This window comes from Dromiciops gliroides, chromosome 2 (assembly GCF_019393635.1).
Source record: "Dromiciops gliroides isolate mDroGli1 chromosome 2, mDroGli1.pri, whole genome shotgun sequence".
NCBI lineage: Eukaryota > Metazoa > Chordata > Mammalia > Microbiotheria > Microbiotheriidae > Dromiciops > Dromiciops gliroides.
Window position 1 is genome coordinate 205,672,534 of NC_057862.1, and position 20,987 is coordinate 205,693,520.

Consider the following 20,987-nt stretch of genomic DNA (forward strand, 5'->3'; position numbering starts at 1 on the left):
TTCCTTCAGATTCTGCATTTCTAATCTCATATGACTATATGGTCAGAACCCATTTTATTTTTTGGTTCTTAACATACTTTCCTGGTTAGAGTTCGTAGAGTTAGTATTCCCAGAGTTCAACTTCCTCAAATTGAAAAGATATTGACTAAAACTATTGTAATTGCAGTTTATATTTTTGATCATTCTCCTCTGTTACATGAAAATGAAAAGGGTTGCCTAATTGGGGAAGTTTGCAAAGATTGGTGGCATGAAGCCCCATTTCCTAACCCCCAAGTAAAAATTCACAGCCTCCTTAAGGACAAAGAGAATAGCATTTTAGACTGTGCCTTTAGCATTTAATATAGTTCTTTGAAATTATGAAATTATATTTTCTATTAAGTTTATGCAACTTCATGTCCCCCAAGAGCCTTCTCTACTGGTGAAACTCCCAGTCCTTTTGTTCAAAATCACTTCTTTGATTTAGATCATTGTCCCCAGAATGTCTTTGTTAATGTATATTACTTTGTGCTTTTAAAAGGGGACAAAGATAATTAATTTCAATAACATGCCAAAAAACTAAGATCTGGAGATTAATAGTTTGCAATAGATATCACACTTAGTCTTTTTATAATGCATTATAATAGAGTTCCTTTAAAATATTTTATTTTATTATAATATATAATTGGAATATTGGAAGCTAACCAGTGACTTTGCTTTTTGCCTCATTTTCCTTAAAATTAAAATTGCTTTTGTCTCACCTTCCCATCTTGTTTATCAAACATAACTAAATAATAGTTGCCCTAGAATTAGAAAGGACCTCAGAGTTCAATGATCCAAATCTCTACTCATGAAAAATCTAATTTCAGTATGCTCAACAAATGATTTTTTATCTTCTCCAAGAAGATTTTCAGAGATGGAAAGTTCATTATCCCTCATGTACAGAAGAGCTCTAATTGTGAAGATTTTGTTCCCCTTATGTTTACTTTAAATCTATTTCCTTGAAACTTAGAATCATAGAATTTAGACTAGAAATATCATCTAATTTATTCTTATATGACAGACGAGGAAAGTGAGTTTGAAAATTGGCCGAAGCTAAAAACCAAAAACAAACCACAACACAAGTTTATCTAAAAAAGATTCAGAAAAAGCCTTTGATGAAGTACAAAACTACAAACCCTATAACTTATAGGCAGAGGGACCTATTTTTAGTTATACTACAAACTATCCGACTAAAACCAAGAGCAGCCATCATATGCAAAGAAATACATTAGAAGATTTCCCAGTAAATACAGCAGTAAAGTAAGGCTGCCTACTCTCCCCACTATTATTTGATATATTTTTAGATATGTTAACAGTATTAATAATACAAGTGACAGAAATGAAGAGAAGATAAAACTTTAACTATTAGCTCATGTTGGTTTACTTCACAATCCTAGGAAATCAATCAAAATTCATCAACATCTTTTATATATGAAATACACACACACACACACACACACACACACATATATATATGTTATATATGAAAATTCTCTAAATCTACAAATGTAGTGTCAGAATTGTTGAAAAAGAGTACTCCTGGAGGCAGTTAGGTGGAACAGTGGATAAACCACTGGTCCTGGATTCAGGAGGACCTGAGTTCAAATCTGGTCTCAGACACTTGACATTTACTGGCTGTGTGATCCTGAGCAAGACACTTAACCCCCATTGCCCCACGAAAAAAAACAACAAAAAAAAAACAAAAGAAAGAGAGAGTACTCCTCCTGTTACACATCTGAACGTCTTACTGTCCATAATATAGACTAATAAACCCTTTAAATTATCTTTATCATTTATTACAAACCACAGATCAGTTTTGGTTTTATAACCTTCCTAATATTCTTTCTAACAATCAAGGCCTTGTCACTCTTTAGTAGTTATTCTTAATTTCTCACCCTAGCTTTTATAACTTATATATATTCTTTTAAAATTTTAGTTTATTGTTGAGTAAGTGAGCTTTATTTTTGAATTTCTATCACAATTTCTTTCTTAATCAGAATCAGCTGCAATTCCTTGACCCAAATTTATTAGAGAATATGGAGCTGCTTGTTTTCATAGGTTGTTTTTTTTTCAATATTATTTTGCATTTTCCCCATAGAGTATGGTTATTTTTCTAAGTATTACTCCTGGACCTGCAACATTATCAGATGCATACTTAATATATTTTTTCAGGTAAGGAAAACAAATATTTTCCACCTTTTCTATTAAAAAAGGAAAATTGAAACATTATAACAGATCTGTTCTCTCCATTCTGAAGATTTGGCATGAAAATTTCTCCATAAAATTGTTTTTTAGTCAGATAGTCTAAGCTAATTGAAGATTCGTCTTAAAGTGAGGATAATACGTGTTTCATACCTGAGACTAGCCAATGTGTCTTATACTTAGCAAAAGTTTAAGAAATTTTTGTGCAATGGAATGGGATGGTATTGGAATGAATTGAATTAAATTATACTGAATGAAAACAAAATGTGAAAAGCTTATTTTCAACTAGGACTTCAATTCTTAAGGATGTTATTGTATTCCTCAAGGAAGATGTGACTTTTCTCTTATATATATTAAACTTCCTTCTTTCTTTCTCCTCTTCTTTCCTATTTCCATTCTTCCAAAATATATAAACACTTTCTTTAGCATTCTTTAGGATATAGTTTTATGTTTTAAATTTATTTCTTACCTCCTACTCTGAAGATATGGAGTCTTTGAGTTTTTTTCTTTTCTATTTTAAAAACCTAAAAACCCTATTTTCAGGAGGAAATTAAGAATTCTGTACTCAGGGGGAATATACATTTATTATTGCATAACTGACCTCTTTAAAAAATTCATAGATAACTTTTAAAGTTTTCCCATGGCCAATAGAAATTAAAGATTGTGGCACTTTTTTTGCTTGAATATGAGCCTTTTCATCTGCTTATCTCTTCTTATGGGTTTAAAGAATATCTGCTATGCCTTGAAGGCTTTGCTTTAGGAAATTAGACAAGTGTTTGAAATTTGGCTTTTCATTTTAAATAGTAGTATTATATTACTAAGAACTCCCAGGAAAGGAGTACAGCAAAGAGAAAAAGAAAGGAACAATATCTATTTCTAGCTACATAAAACAACTTCTGTAAAATATTAAAAGGAGAAAAATGAAAGCCATATACATTTTATTTTCAAATTTTGGCCTCTTGGGTTGACATAAAGTTGCTAATAGCAGTCACAGAGGCAAGATTTCACAAGAAAGCATGGTTATGTAACAATGAGTTATTTTGGAGCTATTAGGAAGTTGAGATTGTTAAAAAGATAAACAGTGATAAATAAAAGTTTCTCTCTGTTTATGATCCATTTGTGTCATTTTGCATAAGAATAAAAAAACATAAAATATATCTCTGAGGAACACTATGGGAAATAATCTCCAAAGCTAAGAACAAGTAACATTATGCACCGTATCTAATAATGTAAAATTTTTATCCAGTTAATATTACACTTGAAGGCCATAAGTCACAAAATCTTTCAACCCAGAAACTTTACACAAATTTCTCAAACATTATTTATCTCATCTTACTCTATATTGATGAATGTTGAAATAGTAAGCTGGGTCACTGGGGTTAGTCTAGTCATCAAGGCTACATACATAATGCATACAAGTCTAAGGCAAAAACATTAAACTATAATATCTTTCATCAACTAGGCTTGTAATTTGTTGTTGAGTTTTTGGATATAGCAACACATGAAATGAAGAAAAAGAAATTAATGGTGGTCTTCCACTTCTCTAGTGATGTGGAGTGGAGAGGATAATAAGGGTATGCATATGATGGACTGTCTATTAGCTTTAATTTAGATGTTATTACTCTAAACATAAGATTCTTGTCCAGTGACCAATGAGTGACACACTCCTGGAGGAACTTCATTATGTCAATATTGCCATTCTTGCTATAAGTGAAATGAGAAAAAAAGCAGACAGTTACAGCTAAATGAAAAATACCCCCCAACTTCTCCTTGGAAAGACAAAGGAATTGATCAAGTTTGTTTTATACTACATCCAAAGTCAAGAAGAAACAATATTTCATTTTCTTATCTCCAAAAATGATCATCAGGAAAATAATTTCACCTTATGAACAAACAACATCTGTTACAGATGATGGAGAAGTAAAGAAGTAGTCAAGAAAACTCAATAAGACTCCAAACAAAATCAATACATATTGTTCCTTATTGACTTCAATGCAAAGGTGAAAATACACACACACACGTATGCACACATGCATGCATAAACTTTAATGACTTCAATAGCATACTCTCCTCACAAAAAGATGAACTTAATACCTTTGAGTTTTCCTCTCAGACCAACAATAACAGTATATATCTTTTATCTCACAAATGGCAAGTTTAAATATCAATTAGCTGCTAATTCCCCAGTCATTTTCCCTCCTCCAATACTATGAATCACATCAGTCCTCAGCTCCTCAATCTTTATTCTCTTCTTTAAAAGCCTAGTCCTGCTAGACCCAGAGAGGAATACAATTTAAAAACAAACAGACAACCAAATTTTATTGGGTTGAAGTGCCACATTCCATTTGGGGCAGCAGTGGGATTCACCTAAAATCTCTTAGGACTTGAACAGAGTTGACTTGATTCTACCATTCTCCCTGAATTCCCTCCTCCATGTCAATATGTTATTTCAATAAAATTGGCTTGTTTTATTGTTTTTGTGTGTGTCACATTTTCTTTTACTGGATTTAGTACCTGGAACCTTTCTAAATCTATATTAAGACAATCCTAGTCTGAACAATATAAAAATGAAGTTGATTATAGTTTAACTGACAAGAAATTACTCAGTATTTGTGTGTATATTTTAGCTTTTGAGCACCATTCAATGAATCTTTTGCATTGTATATGTATATATGCATGCGTGTATACACGTTTACACACATGTGTTAATATATACATATAGGTGTACATATATATTCATTTTAAAAGATCTATAGGAATAATTTCACAAGCTATAAAATAGAGACCTTTTGTTTTTTCCAAATTTATAATTGCATTTGAAAGGTTATTTTTAAGTAGAACCAGGTTTTTTTTTCTTTTAAAAAATAAAGGGAGCCTTCTTAGTTTTAATAGCATTATGGAGAAAAATTAGGTTTTTAGTAACATAGTTGTAATATAGATTTAGTCTCTCAAGTTAGTCTTTTGACAATAATGTGGAAATTATGACATTATTGATCTGGGTACATTTCAAAAAATTTGAGGAAACATTAATTAATCAGTGAAATTTAGTAAGCATTTACTATATTCCAAGCATTCTAGTAAATGCTGGGAATAAGAATAGTGATAACTGACCTCAAAGTGGAAGAGATAACACCCATTAGGAAATGGTGTTTGGAAAGTGGTATTATGGTTTTAGAAGTCAAAGGATTCATGGATAGTAGCAGAAGGGAGTTGATTGGCACATCCTTTTTAGTGCCATTGGCAGTAGTAATTTGATTAAAGTTCTAGAGCTGGAAAATAAGAAGGTGGGATATGAACTTGGCAACATTGTAGATAGCAAGAAGATATTGTGGATGAAATATGAATCATGGTGGAGGCCAGGTAGTCCATGACATACTCAGAAATCAGTACAATGTGAATGCATAGGAGTGAGTTTCAAATGAAAGGGTTAAGTCGCTTGAGACATGGTCTTTGAACTCCTTGCAGCCTGGAGGGTTTATCAAGAGAATGTTTGGCAAAATCTAGTGTTTGAGAAGGCACAGCACCAGCAATGGAGGATGTCAAGAATATGGCTGGAATGGACTGTGATGCATGATTGTGACTATGTAGATATAATAGACCATGTGACTCTTTCACCAATCAGCTTAGCATAGTCTCCAGAGTATGAGTTATAGATTTGAGAGGTTATAAGATAATTTGAGAAAATTTGTATTTCATAAAACTTTTTGCTCTTATTCATTGAAATGCTGTCATTCAAGTTTGAAGAAAAAATTGCCACTTTAAAGGGGCAGAAGATATGTTTTTTACCCACTGGGATACTGACTTCATCTATTTAACTGCTCTAGGACAAATGTGTAGGCTCTATTGATTGGAGAGCTCTAATGAAATGAATAATAACAACATCATCAATCATTCATAGAAGCCAGATTGTTATATGATATTTTTAGCATAGAGAGGATGAAAAAGGTTTCAACAAATCAGAACCTTGGGAGATTTGTGAAAGTATTACATTGTTAGATATTGAATCTCTTTTGTCATTTAATGCCATTGGAGTGAGCTATTCCAGAGTCCATCCTTCAGATCAAAATATCTTTTAACTTAGGTCTGAAGTCTGGGAATGTGTTTGTGGGTATGTAAATATAAGCCCCATGGCCATTCCCTCTATTATTTTTATTCCTCCTGTGGTAAAATATGAAAGTTTTTAACAGTCGGTTAGGATAACTGAAAGACGCCAGTTTTTCAAGGACCACCCTTTTGGGGAGGAGATGAACAGTCCGCCTGCTGCGCATGTCAGACTGCCTGCCGGGTACAGTCCGCCTGCTGCGCATGTCAGACTGCCTGCCGGGTTTTTTTGACTTCCGGGGTGGAGAGAAAGAGGGTAGGCCTTTTTGCCTGCTTGGCGGGACTCCTGGCGGCGCGGCACAGACGGTCTCCCTCACTCCAAAGGTGGCCTTTTTGGTTTGGTGAGTTTTTATAAGAAATATAGACTAAGCCTAGATTTAAGACGATTTCTACTGTATTTCTACTTTCCTATCCTTCTAATCAACAACACCTTATATACAATAAAGGCTCTATCTAGAAAACCAGAAGCTTCTTCCATTTACTAGTCTGGGAGATAAATTAAGGGAAAAGTTAAGTAGGGGAGATTTATGATCTAATATCCAATTTTAAATTTCACACTCCCTTGTCCCCATAAATGGGTATGGGACAGAGATTGTTAAATTGGAGACCATGAATAAATTGATGTGAGATTACATATATAATATCCTTAAAACATCCATGCATCTATCATGTCATGTATGTGAGTAATTGCTTCACTGGTGTAGATTTCAGCCTGTTTATTCCCTTCTCCTCTGGTGCCATTCTTGTCCATGTGCTCTTATAGATGTTTCAGAAGACATCTATCCAATGATCTGGGTGGCTTCCTTTAGATTATCTGTCATTTTGTGGATATCAGTGTAGCATGCAATCTCTATAAATTTATCTCATACTTTAAGTAGATGACCAGTTCACCTATTTTTCACATCCTGAGTCTCTTTGTTTCTGTCCTTATAATGCTTCTCTTGTTTAATTCTGCATGGGTAAAATGTTAGATGTCCAACATATCTTTTTTTAGGGGGGAGTGACCTGAAACATTGATTCTTTAGAGGTGCTATTGCATGATTCACACATAATATTGGTGGAAAATATTGATGTTGAAAAAGTCTGTCAGAGAAAAACTTTGCATCAATAAAAATACCTCAATTTTTCAAAGGCAATACCCATCCTATTTAATTCTATACTCAGTCCATGGTCTATTTACATTTTCTATCTAAGATAAATGTCTGGACAGACACATTTGAGTCCTATGATTAACAAAATGGAGGAATAGACATTTTCTTCATTTCTCACAACCTTTCAAACCTCTCTAAAATGGGAATTATGTGCAAGGAATAAATAATTTCAGCTGTTTCCATGGTCTAGAATGCCATGTATCACTTTAGTGAACTAATAGTGGAGAAGGCTACTCACTAGCCCCTAACACTCAAGAGACCTTACCCTTATAGCCCACCACACTTCAGGTAGTAAGGTTACACAAGCCAACCCCTATGGCTTGCAACATAATTCTACTCTACATCCTATCTCCTCTTTTCAGTTCCTCAGAAAATCAAAAGACTAGTTCAGAGTGAAACAATAGCACATGACGGTGTTCTTTATTCAACAGAGTTTAGCCAGAGACCTAAGAAACAGAGAAGATAGGGCAGGACCAGTGTATGTGAAGGCTATTTAACATTCTATAAACCTGGAGGAAAGAGTACATAATTCTCCTGAGCTCATAGCCACAGAAATCATTTGGGGAAGAGACTGAGGTTAGTAAATAGTGAGTAATCCAGTTTTGAAGAGATTGAGATTGTCTTGAAGCCCAGTCCCCAGTTCGGGGGAAAGGAATAAAAAACTGAATGACTGAGGACTAAAAATCAAACTAGCAAAGATGTCAGAAGCAAGAAAACTCAATTAAATAATTTGATCAATGTGAAAAATACTACAAATCACAACTAATTAGAGAAATGAAGATTAAATCAATTCTGAGTTTCAACTTCTCATATGAGTGGCAATGATGACAAATAAAAATGAAAATGATTAATGTTGGATGAGCTATGAGAAAACAGGAAAATTGATGTACTATTAGTTGACCTATGCTTGGGTTTACCCATTCTGTAAAACATTTTGGAGTCATACACAAAATACTACTAAACAGTGTATGTTCTTTCACCTAGCTATACTACTGTTAAGACTATACCCAAAAGAGATCAGAGAAAAAGGAAAAGGTCATTTATGTACAAAAATATATTTACAGCAGTGTGTTGTTATTTTTTGTGGTTAAAACAAATTAGAAATTGGGGCAGCTAGGTGGCACAGTGGATAGAGCACCAGCCCTGGAGTCAGGAGTACCTGAGTTCAAATCCAGCCTCAGACACTTAACACTTACTAGCTGTGTGACCTTGGGAAAGTCACTTAACCCCAGTTGCCTCACTAAAACAAACAAACAAACAAACAAACAAACAAACAAATTAGAAATTAAGAGGTCCTAAAATAAAGGATTGGATGTATAAATTGTATATGAATGTGATGGAGTACTGTTGTGCTACAAAGATAAAGGTAAAAGATGATTTCAAAATTTCATGCAAATATTTATATGAATTTATGCAGAGTGAAGTGAGCAAAAACAGAACAATTTATAATGTAATATCATAATTAGTATGAATAATGAATCCCATGATATAATTGCTTGTATTAATAGTCTCACTATTTGAAATTATAATTATGTAAAACATAGTAATTTATTCCAATCCATTGGAAAAATGTGGTGAAAATTCAAATAATGCGACTGTGTCATAAAATCCATTATTCACATTATATTGTTAGAGTTTTCAATACTCCTTGAAATCTATAAAAAGAATTAATGTGTTAATTATCCAATTATTTATATGAATCCAGACTTAAAACAGAAATACAAATGTTCATCAAAGATATTTCTCCTTGTCATTAAAAATATCCAGGGTAGAATTCAAATATAAGAATTCTGAATAGGCTCTCAGTTTAACAGTATGTTCCTGTGTGTGAACAAAATGGTGATGGCATCAAGACCAAGAACTTCCCTCTTCTAATTGCACTTGTTTAAGAATGACATTTCCTACTTACATCAAATTGTAGAATACTGTAGAATCTCCTAAATTGTATATGTGTATAAAATACATGCCTTGACAGTGGTTAAGATTTTATACACAGACACACACACATATGTATATATTCTCTCATGTACACAGTCCATTTTCTATCTATCTATGAGCAAACATATGTTATATATGTTTCTGTCCTACCTGCATTTTAATGTTTGCTTCACTATATAGAAATATATCATATTCAAAGATTCATTTCAGGTAAATGTTTACAAGAGTGAAGAAAATTGGAGTTTTGTTTACACTGCCATTTTTTAATTAAATTGTTTATTTGAACTAAGCCATCCTGTCTTTGACTAGTCAGGTGATCTATAATAGGTGCAAGTAATTTTATTATTTTAATGTGGAATTTATACCCACAGAGATTTCATTTAATTTCTCTTCTCTAGCAGTGTTCTATGGCCTGTCAACTGTGACTGTCCAGAACAGAACTCATTATCTTTCCCCCCAAACTCTCCCTTCTTTCTACCTTTCCTATTAATGTTGGGCAAAGTATTATCCTTCCAGTCAGCCAATGCTTTCAGGATCAGTGATACTCTCAGATCCTCAATCTCACTGCTCATTTCAGACTATTGCCAGATCTTATCATTTCTATCTTTTCAATATCTCTATTGTACACATGGATATATATGTATATACATAAGTACACATATACATAATATATACAGAAGTATGTTTGTATCTATGTATGTATATATCTATAGCCCCTCTGACCATTCTCTCTATGGCTAGTCACAACCCTCCTAGCCACAACTCTAATTCAGGCCCTCATTACCTGTCTTGTTCCCATGACTTTCAAGTGGGTTTTCCTTTCTCTAGCCTCTATTCAAATTACACCCTCCTCTCAGCTGCCAAGGTGATTTTTCTACAACTGTATGTCTGAATAGGTTATTGCCCCCTGCCCCTATTCAATATTTCTTCCAGGATTCAATGTTTACTATTCCATTTGGCATTTAAGCATCTTGATAACTTGATCCTTCCCTATATTTCTAGTTTTCTTACATTCTACTCCCCTCCACACATGCTACATTCTATATATCCTAGTCTTGGTTTCCAGTAACTTAAACATTTTATCTCCCATCTCTATGGCTTTGCACAGGCTATACTCCATGCTTGGAATATTTTGCGAACTTGCCTCTGTTTTTTGGTTCCCTAGACTTATTCAGGAATCAGCTGAAGTTCTATATTTTATATGAAACCTTTCTCACTTTTGCTATTTGCTAGTGCTCTCCCGTCTTAGACTAATTTACATCTCTTCTAAATTTAACTTTCATAAATATCATTGTTTATATGTTATCTCTAAAATTTGAATGAGTTCTCCTGTTTTTGCATTTTTTAATATCTTCAGGCTTAGCAAAGTATCTGTGCTAAGAGTTTAATAGAAATCACTTAACAAATACTTATTTATTGAATGATTTGATGAATTTTATAATATCTGGCTTATGATCTCTATGATCCCTTCTTATGATGTGTATAAAGGTATGACTGCTTCTAAATATTTTTTCTCTTCATTATATCCATTCTCACTCTGAGCAATGGCAACAAATAGATAATTATTGTTATAGAATATACACAAATGTAGATATTTGGATGTAAGTATATTAATGTGTGGTAGGAATAACATCTTCTACACAACCTACTCTAGTTCATTTCCCTAAAAAGTATTGAAATGGGGCAGGGTGGAGCCAAGATGGAGGAGGAAAGACATTAAACACAGCTCCTGATACAATCACCCAAAAAATAGCAATTAAAGAACCCTTGGAGCAGAAAAACACACGCAAATATGGACTGAGAGTTTTCTCCAGCTATAGATAGATTTCAGGGGGCTGTGCTGGGCCATGAATAAAGCCTACCTCTGCAATTGGGCCAACACACCAGCCACCTACCCAAGGAACTTGCCCCAGTGCCTCTGAATTGGCTGCAGCACCCATGTCTTCTGGAATCAAGCTCGAAGTTGGGTTGAACAGCTGGCCTGGGGGCGGGGGGGAGTAAGTGCAGGGGTACCAGTGGACTGGGGGGAAGGATTCGACTGTCCCACCCCAGTGGGGAACCAGGAAAAAATCCTGAGTGGTGGGAGGCCCAGGTGGGAGAGGGGAACAGGGGAGTAGGATCATGGAAGCTAAAAACCACACCACAGAAAGCTTTGATGGTTGGTTGTTTAGTAAGTAGGCTTGAGGTTATTTACAAACCAGAGAACAGGCCAGGTGAGATTAAAACCTGCCCCCCCCCCCAAACCAAAATACCTGGGACCCTCTGAAGCTGGGAACAGGAGTGGAGTCCAGAAGCAGTCCCACCCCACCCCCCAAACCCAGTGGAGAGTTTAAAATCAAATAAATGCGAGGCCAGGCAGGCTGAGAAGAAACACAATCATCTTCTGGGCCACACTGTAGCTTGAACAGTGTGTCCTGGAAGCAGTGCCATACTTTAAGAATTAGTTAAAAGCCAAGAAATAGTAAGCCAGGATGAGTAGGCAGAGAAAACAGAAGACCATCAAAAATTTCTTTGGGAGGAAGATAGACCACAATACAACCTCAGAAGAAGAAGATAATAACAGGGTCAAAGCTCCAACATCCAAAGCTTCCAAGAAAAATATGAACTGGTCTCAGGCCATGGAAGCTCTCAAAAGGGATTTTGAAGAGAAAGTAGGAGAAATAGAAGGAAGTTCTAGAAAAAGGAAGGAAAGGATGGAAAGAGAAATGAGAGAGATGCAGGAGAGTCATGAGAAAAAATTCAACAGTTTGAAATGCCAAATGGAAAAGGAGATTAAAAAACTGCCTGATGAAAATGACTGCCTAAGAATTAGGATTGAAGAAATTGAAGTTAGTGACTTTATGGGAAACAGAGACACAGTAAAGCAAATCCAACTGAATGAAAAAATAAAGGGCAATGTGATATATCTTCTTGGAAAAACAGCTGACCTGTAAAATAAATCTAGGAGAGATAATTTGACAATCATTGGACTACCTGAAAACCAAGACCAAAATAAAAGCTTAGACACCACCCTCCAAGAGACTGTGAGGGAAAATTGGCCTTATATTCTAGAAGAAGAAGCTAAAATAGAAATCAAAAGAATCCACCGATCACCTCCTGAAAGAGATCACTAAAGGAAAACCTCCAGGAATATTATAGCCAAATTCCAGAACTCCTAGGTCAAGGAGAAAATATTGCAAGCAGCTAGAAAAAGGGAATTCAAATACTGTGGAGCTCCAATAAGGATAAAGCAAGATCTAACACCTTCTACATTAAAGAAGCAAAGGGCATGGAATATGATATTCCAGAGGGCAAAGGAACTGGGACTTCAGCCAAAAATTGCGTTCCCAACAAAACTGTGTATAATCTTTCAGAGGCAAAAATGTGATTTCAATGAGAAAGAGGTCTTTTAGGCATGTGTGATGAAAAGACCTCAACTGAATAGAAAATTTGACTTTCAAATATAAGTTCCTGGAGAAGCATAAAAAGGTAAACAGGAAAAAAGACTTCAAAGGGATATTAAAAGATCAAACTGTTTACATTCCTATATGGGAAGATAATACTTCAAACTCATAAGAACTATCTCAGTAAGGAATTCACAGAAGACACAGGGCTGAACTGAATATGAAGGGATGATATCTGTAAAGCACTTATGTTTTGTTCTTTGTGGGGCAGAAAGGGTGGGATGTCTTATGTCTGAGGCCAGATTTGGTCTTGGGGCCTCCCGGGTCCAGGACTGTTGCTTTGTCCATTGTTACACTTAACTAACCCATCATGACATCATTAAAATAGGGTTGAGGGATAGGAGGAAAAGACTGGGGGAGGGAGAAGGGGAGAGATGGTCTGGGGAGAGGTAGTTCACATGAAAGAAACAAGAAAAAAAGCTTATGGAGGGGAGGAGAAGAGTGGGAAGGAGTTGGGGAGTGAGTGAACCTTAATATCATCAGAATTGGCTCAAAGAAGGACTAACATACATACACTAGTAGGTATAGTAATATATTTTTGCCCTGAGGGAGGGGAGGGAGATAAGGTATGGGGGGAGAAGGGAAGGTGGAAAGGGCAGATTGGGGGAGAGAGCAGTAAAAAGCAAAACACTTTCAAGGAAGATGAAGATGTTCTGCATGACTGCACAAGTATGACATATTGAATTGCTTGATCTCATAGGGAGGGTTGAGGAGGGAGGGAGGGAGGAAGAAAAATTTAGAACACAGAATGAGCTCAGGGACCTTGATCTCATCAGGAGTGGGCTCATGGAGGGAATAGCATTCATAGCCAATTGGGAGGAATAATCTATTTAACCCTGCAGGAAGGTAGGAGGGGAGGAAGATAAGGAAGGAAGGATGAAAAAAGGGAGTGCAGAGCGGGGAAGAAGATAGTCAGAAGTAAAACACTTTTGAGCAGGAATAGGTAAAAAGAAGATAGAGTAAATGTCATGGGAAGGGAGTGGGATGGAGGGAAATAGTTTTGATGATTGATTATAATGGCAAAACATATGGTACCTACTTTGCTGGGCTTTTATGAAGAAAATTCTCTGTCATGCATAAGGTATTATATACAGGTTATGATGAACAGAATACTATCAGGAAAACCTGGAAAGACCTACATGAACTGAAGCAGAGTGAAATGCACTGTATACAAAATAACAGCAGTAGTGGGGGGTAATCTGCTGGGAAGCATGTGGTTATTTTCAGCAAAGCAATGATCCAATATAACCCTGAAGAACTTATGAAGATCGCAGCCTATCTGCAGAGAAAGAACTGATAGTATGTGAAAATAGATGGAAACATGTTTTTAACTTTTTTCTCTTTTACTCTTTGACAATTCCTTAATCTGAAGTTTTGGGGTTTTTTGACTGTTTTCTCTCACAACTAGCTAATATGGGAATGTTTCCATGAAATACTCATGTATAACTTATTTTTAATTGCTTGAGTTCTTATGGGTGGGGGGTAGGAATGGGGGGAGGAAGAGAGGTTAGAACACAAAGTTTTCAAAAATTTATATTAAAATTTGTTTTTACATATATTTTGGAAAATAAAATTCTATTCAAAGCAAAAAATAAAAATAAATAAATAAATAAAACATTAAAAATTTTTTTTAAATAATAAAAATAAAAAACACAAAGAAACAACAAAAAACTATTGAAACTATCCCTAACTTTTTGTTAACTCAGACTGCTTAACCTTAATCTGTGGACATTAGTTCCTGGAGTCTTGAAGTTAAAAAAAAAAAATCAGTACATGAGGAGGAAGAGGTTGCTCTCCCACATTTTTGACCATAGCACTAACACAGACAAAACAGAGGCAGGGAAATTTTACTCAATTGAATCAATGTCCTATACTTGCTGAGTAAAGTTTTAGATGCTTTACAAGTAGTTCATTTGTTTCTAATTCCATACAAAAAGTACGATAGCACCTCAAATCAGTCCCAACCTACACCAATAAGTAAGGTTTTTTTCACCAACTTTAATGGATCTTTTTGTAAGGGAAGGTTATTCCTCCCTCCAAAGGTAATCTTAGTTATTATTTTATATTTGGAATATCAAGAAAGAATGCCTTCGATTTCTCATTTTTGGGGGGCTGGGGCAATTGGGGTTAAGTGACTTGCCCAGGGTCACACAGCTAGTAAGTGTCAAGTGTCTGAGGCCGAATCTGAACTCAGGTCCTCCAGAATCAAGGGATGGTACTCTTTCCACTGTGCCACCTAGCTGCCCTTGATTTCTCATTTTCAAAAATTACATTAATTACATTATTGTTGATGTAGGTGGTTAATAACAGCAAATAAACAAAACTGAGTCATTTTCCTTACCAAAGACTTCTCTAATATTCCTTTATATACTCTACAATATATGTGTATATATTTTTAAACAGAGATTCATATCAATTAGAGGACTAAAGATGTATATCATGTGCCAAGGACAGAATTACAGACAGAAGAGAAAGGGGAATATTGCCATGTGAAGATTAATTGAAGTAACTGAGAATGTTTAGCCTTTAGAAGAGAAGACCAGAAGCAGCATGAGGGAGGGAGAGAGGTTCATAGCTCTATCTACATATTTATAGAATTATTATGTCAAAGAAAGAATAGATTTTTTGCCCTTTGTTTCTGGAGTGTAGAACTAGGTAACAGCCATAGTTTGGTACTATAAACAAGATCTACTAACAGTGGAAAACATCCAAAAGGACCTCAGAACTATAAGTCTAAAAGCAGAGTCTGCATGATGACTTGTTGCACATAATGTAAAAGGAATTTTTAATTCAAACTGAATCATTCTAGCTGGCCTCTTAAATCCCTTTCAATTGTTAAACGGCATGAAATTTATAAGAACCTGTTATGTTCCAGGTGCTGTGTTAGACACTGGGGACACAAAAACAAAAATTTTAAAAAAAAGAAAAGAAAAAAGGTCCTACTGTAAAGAACTTATTCTCTTTCAGGGGATACAAGGTATATGCATAAAAATAAATAATGCAGTTACAAAATAAATACAAGGTAATTGGGTGGATCAGGAACGAAAAGATGGGGGATCAGGACAAGCTTCATATAGGAAATGGTATTTGGGCTAAATTTTGAAGGAAACTAACAATTCTACAAAGCCAATGGGAAAAATAAATACATTCTAGGTGAGGGTTCAGCCAATACAAAAGTTCAGATGTGGATTCTCTGAGAATAATTCTGCAAACTAAAGAAGACGCTAGAGAAGTCTTTGGTAAGGAAAATGATTCAGTATAGTTTGATTGCTTTTGTTAAACATCTACATAGCCTGGAATGCCATCAACATCATAATTAAAAAAAACATGTTTTGAATTATAAAAGTATATCCAAATATAGTTATAAAATACACTTATTGAATGAAAACTATTGTATGAGGTTTCCTAACAAGTAAGAGAAATTTAAATACTTGGATAAGGAATCATAAGGAAGTTTTGAATTTCAGAAAATGTTTATTGTCCCAAATAAGTAAACTATTCCAACCAACTTTCTTTTGTCTGAATGTAGAATGGACTCCTTTGGGAAGTGCTAGAAACATTTTCACTTTAATCATTTAAAAATGCTAGGGAAATGGCAAGAGACTTTTGTCAGGGGATCCTGGTTCCCTAGTGCAAGAGGATGGACCCCATGGTCTGTTAGGTCTTTTGCATCTCTTGTTGCTATGAGTCTATGATTAATGAATACCTGGTATTGTTGCGCTTGTAGAGAGCATCTGCTGCTTCAACAGGCTTGATTTTAATTTATTGCTCTGTGATACATTTACTTTTCTTTTCTTGAATTTTAATGCTACATTTTGGCACTTTTAAATAAGTGCCCCTGGTTTACACATCTACTGGGTCATGGAAAGAGAATCATTTTTTAAAAATCTGTTTTACCAACAAATGATGTGCCTGTACATTTTCAAATTTTATAGTGTGTTTCATATGATTGCTACTGAAACCTTCTTTCCCTAGGCCAGCTGTTCTACTACCAGTAAGAGAGAATGGTTGGCCCAACAATGATTTCAATTTGCTACTTAGCATTTTATCTGGGTGGAATGAAAATTTCACTTGAAAGGTTGGCAAACCATATACTCATTAATTTACTACAATGCAGAAATGGACATCAGAGGGCTGTAGGAAAAGGTCTGTCAGACCTTCTATGTTCCTTTCTTCTACCTCCTACACAGACACAGACACAGACACAGACACAGACACAGACACAGACACACACAGACACAGACACAGACATACACACACACAAACATCTTGTTTCTGTTATGAGGCAGAATTTTTTTTTCTACAAAGATGGCCTTCTCACATTAATGGAACATAAAGTTTAGCACATTGCTTTAGTGGTATGAACAACCAGACTGTGTATCTAACCCCAGACACCTTCATTAACCTTTAAAATTCATTCTCTAGGAATGGCTGGTCTTGCTGTTAAACATTACATAAACCTAACCACTAGACAGTCACCTCACCTGACAGCATACTGAGGGTTGGAGAAAAGGGTTGGCATATTTTTTCCTCTTACACAATTCACTGTGAAATTGACAGAAATGGAAAAAAAAAAGAGAGAGACATCAAAAGTTCATGGAAGTGTTTAAATTGGGCTCAAGCAGATAAAATGGTATCAGAATAAGCTTTTGCCATGTTTCCTTGTATTAATGTTATTCAACTGTCAGTCTAATGGTAAATGTCAATGTATAAATTTAGAATGAATCACTAAAGAAACTGATTTTCTGTGTGTAGCTGGAAGACCACTCTGAAGGACTGTGAGGAGGTGATAACCCCAAAACTCATCAACAGAATGAGCTAGATTTTGAGGCTATACATTCATATCTGCCAAGTGTCAGGAATGCCAATAGAATTATGAAGTCAAAGTTTATGGGACTGTTTATCTATTTTACCAAATTCTACTCAGCTTGCAGACCCTTTTCTTTTTTCTTTTGCCATTTAATGAGTTGAAAATGGATGATACTACTGTTTCTCTCTCTCTCTCTCTCTCTCTCTCTCTCTCTCTCTCTCTCTCTCTCTCTCTCTCTCTCTCTCTCTCTCTTTTTGGTGAGGCAATTGGGGTTAAGTGACTTGACCGGAGTCATACAGCTAGTAAGTGTCAAGTGTCTGAGGTTGGATTTGTACTCAGGTCCTCCTGAATCCAGGGCCAGTGTTTTATCTACCACTGCACCACCTAGCTGCCCTGGATAATACTGTTTCTCTATTAAGTTAGACAGTATGAACTAAAGGGATAACTTCAGGGAAAACAAGGATAGAATACCTAAAAGCTTAGACAATGGGACTTGGGAGGAGACACAAGAATGTGCAACCAGGTTGGTGGTTGAAGAAGGAAAGATGAAGATTCTCAAAGGATAAAAGGCCTATGTGGTATTTGGTAGTTTTTAGCCATTTTAATAATTATCATGGAAATGACCAACTATTTCATGAGGGAAGAGGCATATATTTTAGAATAGGAGATATCTATATTAGGCATAATCTATAAGATTATAAAGATAAAATATAAGCATATATTTTATATATCAATATAATAGTATAATTATGATAAATTAGAATGTAATAATTCATCAATCATCATGTCATTATAATAAAATTAAATATTAATATAATATAAAAATAAGATCATGAGCACATAAAATGTAAAAAGATAAAAGAGCACCAAGTAGTTCATGACTTTCAGGACTATTACTCCATAATTATCTAGACAATTTACTTTTTGTCAGTATTTAGATACAATTTTTATGAAATTTAGCACAATGATGGTAGTGGGGAGTAAAGTACTAACATTTTGTAACTTCACTTAGGTTTTACATGATGATTTTGATCAAGTAACTTAAAGATTGTCCCTGTTTTTCATCAACCATAAAGAATTCATTTACCTTCTCACCTCTACCTTCATTACTACCACCTTTCTTTAAAATCTATAGCAGGAAGGAAGGATAGAATTTGGTACTCAAAACTTTAAAATGTTTATTATTATTTAAAAAGTAGAAACTATAGTAGCATTAATGGAAAAAATAAGTTTTGTGCCACAAATGAATATATATTTTCTTTATTATGTGTTGCATTATCTTCTCAGAATATAGATTACAATAATTTGTTCTTCCCATAATGATGAATTTAACATATTACTTTAGAAGCCAAGCAAAAAAAAAAGTGTTTTCAAGGAAAACTATAATCATTTGTTCAAGCTTACTAGAAGTAGTTTTAGAAGATCAGCAACATATTTTAAAACACCCAGACCCATCCACAATATATGTCTGATGCACATTGGGTAGTAACTAGTAAAATGGGCAAAGTGATTATTTGTTGGCTGATAATAGATGAGATGCATCAGCCTTATGGTACTATCATTCCAATTTATAAAGTATTACTATACAATTCCTGTGCAAAATAAGAAGTCAAGTGAAGATAGAGGAATTTGGGCAATTACTGCAGGAGAAAAAATTTTGAATGTTATATTTTTCAATCTAGATTTTCTAAATCATCACCCAAATCTTCTACTTTACAAAGGTCTAAGAAATCACAATGGATTTCAGTAAATATTCTTACCCGATTTATGTTTGCTGCTGATTTAGAAGCACTCAATTCAATTAAATAAATATTAAGCTATTCTTGTATGTACATCATTGCTCTTGGATTTGGGGAAATAGCAAGTATAGATAAGAAAAAAGATATTGCTTATGGAGTGGATAGTTTAAGAGAATGGTAAGACATATACTCAAAATATCTAGTAAGCGTTTTAAAAAGATGAAAAATAGTGCTTTGTGAAATAAATATAAGAAAGGGTCTTTGGATCTGTTTTTTGTTTCATTTTGTTTTGTTTTTAGGAAGAGATTTCAAAACTCCTTGACATCTTTTCCTTTCCTCTTATATCTGATTAAAAAGTAGAATTGTACTTCAAAAGGCCTAATATTTTACATATAACTTTTATCCTTTCCCTTTCTATGTCTTTGGGTATATTCTTTTCTAAAACTCTTTAAGTTTTAATTTGTTTCTTTATACTAATTCTATCCCATTGCCCAAGTTCAGGTATCCTCAACTTAAAAAAATAAATAAGAACAACAAATGAACCAATACAATACTATAATTGGCTTCCTTTTCGCTTGGCCCACCCGGAGGCGGCAGCTGCGAGCCAAGGACAGGGCCAGGGCCTGGGCCAGGGCTGAGCCAGGCCGGACACTCTGCCTCTGGGTTGCTATGAGTTGCGGCTTTGCAGACTCAGGGAAGCTGTGGCCGAGCCATGGCCAGCACAGTGGTAGCAGTTGGATTGATGATTGCTGCTGCAGAATTTCCAGGCCGATATGTTTTGCAAACAATGAAGCATATGGAGCCTCAAGTGAAGCAAGCCATTCAAAGTCTGCTCAAATGTGCCTTCAGTGGTGGCTATTATAGAGGCAGATTTGACCCCAAAATGACAAAGCGAGAAGCCGCACTCATATTGGGAGAGGCTCACCAACGAATCATGCTCACCCAGACATGGGAGGATCTCCTTATGTAGAAGCCAAAATCAATGAAGCTAAAGGTTTATTAAAAAATCAAGCTAAGAAGTAAAATTAATACACAGATAATGTTGAATTTATATATGCATTGATAACTTTATGTATAGGAGTCCTGATGTTTTATAATAACTTCATAAAAAGACTATCAATTAATCTTTCATTGTCTCAAGTTATCTACTCACTTTATTTTCCAAATTCCTAGAAAAGCCTGGCTACTCTTGTTGCCTTCAATTCTCATCTCATTCATTTTTCAGCTTTTAGCAATTAGACTTTCAATCTCATCACTCAACAAAAGAGCTTTTTCTAAAAGTAACTGATGATCTTTTGGAGGCTAAAGACAATGGTCTTGTCTCAAACCTAATCTTTGTTGACCTTTCTATAGTTTGTGACACCAGTGACTGACTTCTTTAGTAAGTGTTTGAGCCCAGATTTGAACCTAGGTTTTTCTGACTCCAGGTTCAGAATGCTATCCATTGTACAGTATAATGATTTCTTAATTATGAATGCACTAATTCTGAAGCTCTGTTATACAACATATTACATTCTCTCCTCAAGTCCCTTCCTTTCTTGGTGTCCACCTCGTTTCTTACAGATGCAATGATTCTATATTAATG

At 34.9% G+C, this 20,987-nt stretch overlaps 1 pseudogene; it reads left to right on the forward strand.

Annotated features, from left to right (window-relative positions):
- The first annotated feature begins 20,114 nt into the window (after positions 1 to 20,114).
- LOC122744703 lies at positions 20,115 to 20,425 on the forward strand (annotated as a pseudogene).
- The last annotated feature ends 562 nt before the right edge of the window (positions 20,426 to 20,987 follow it).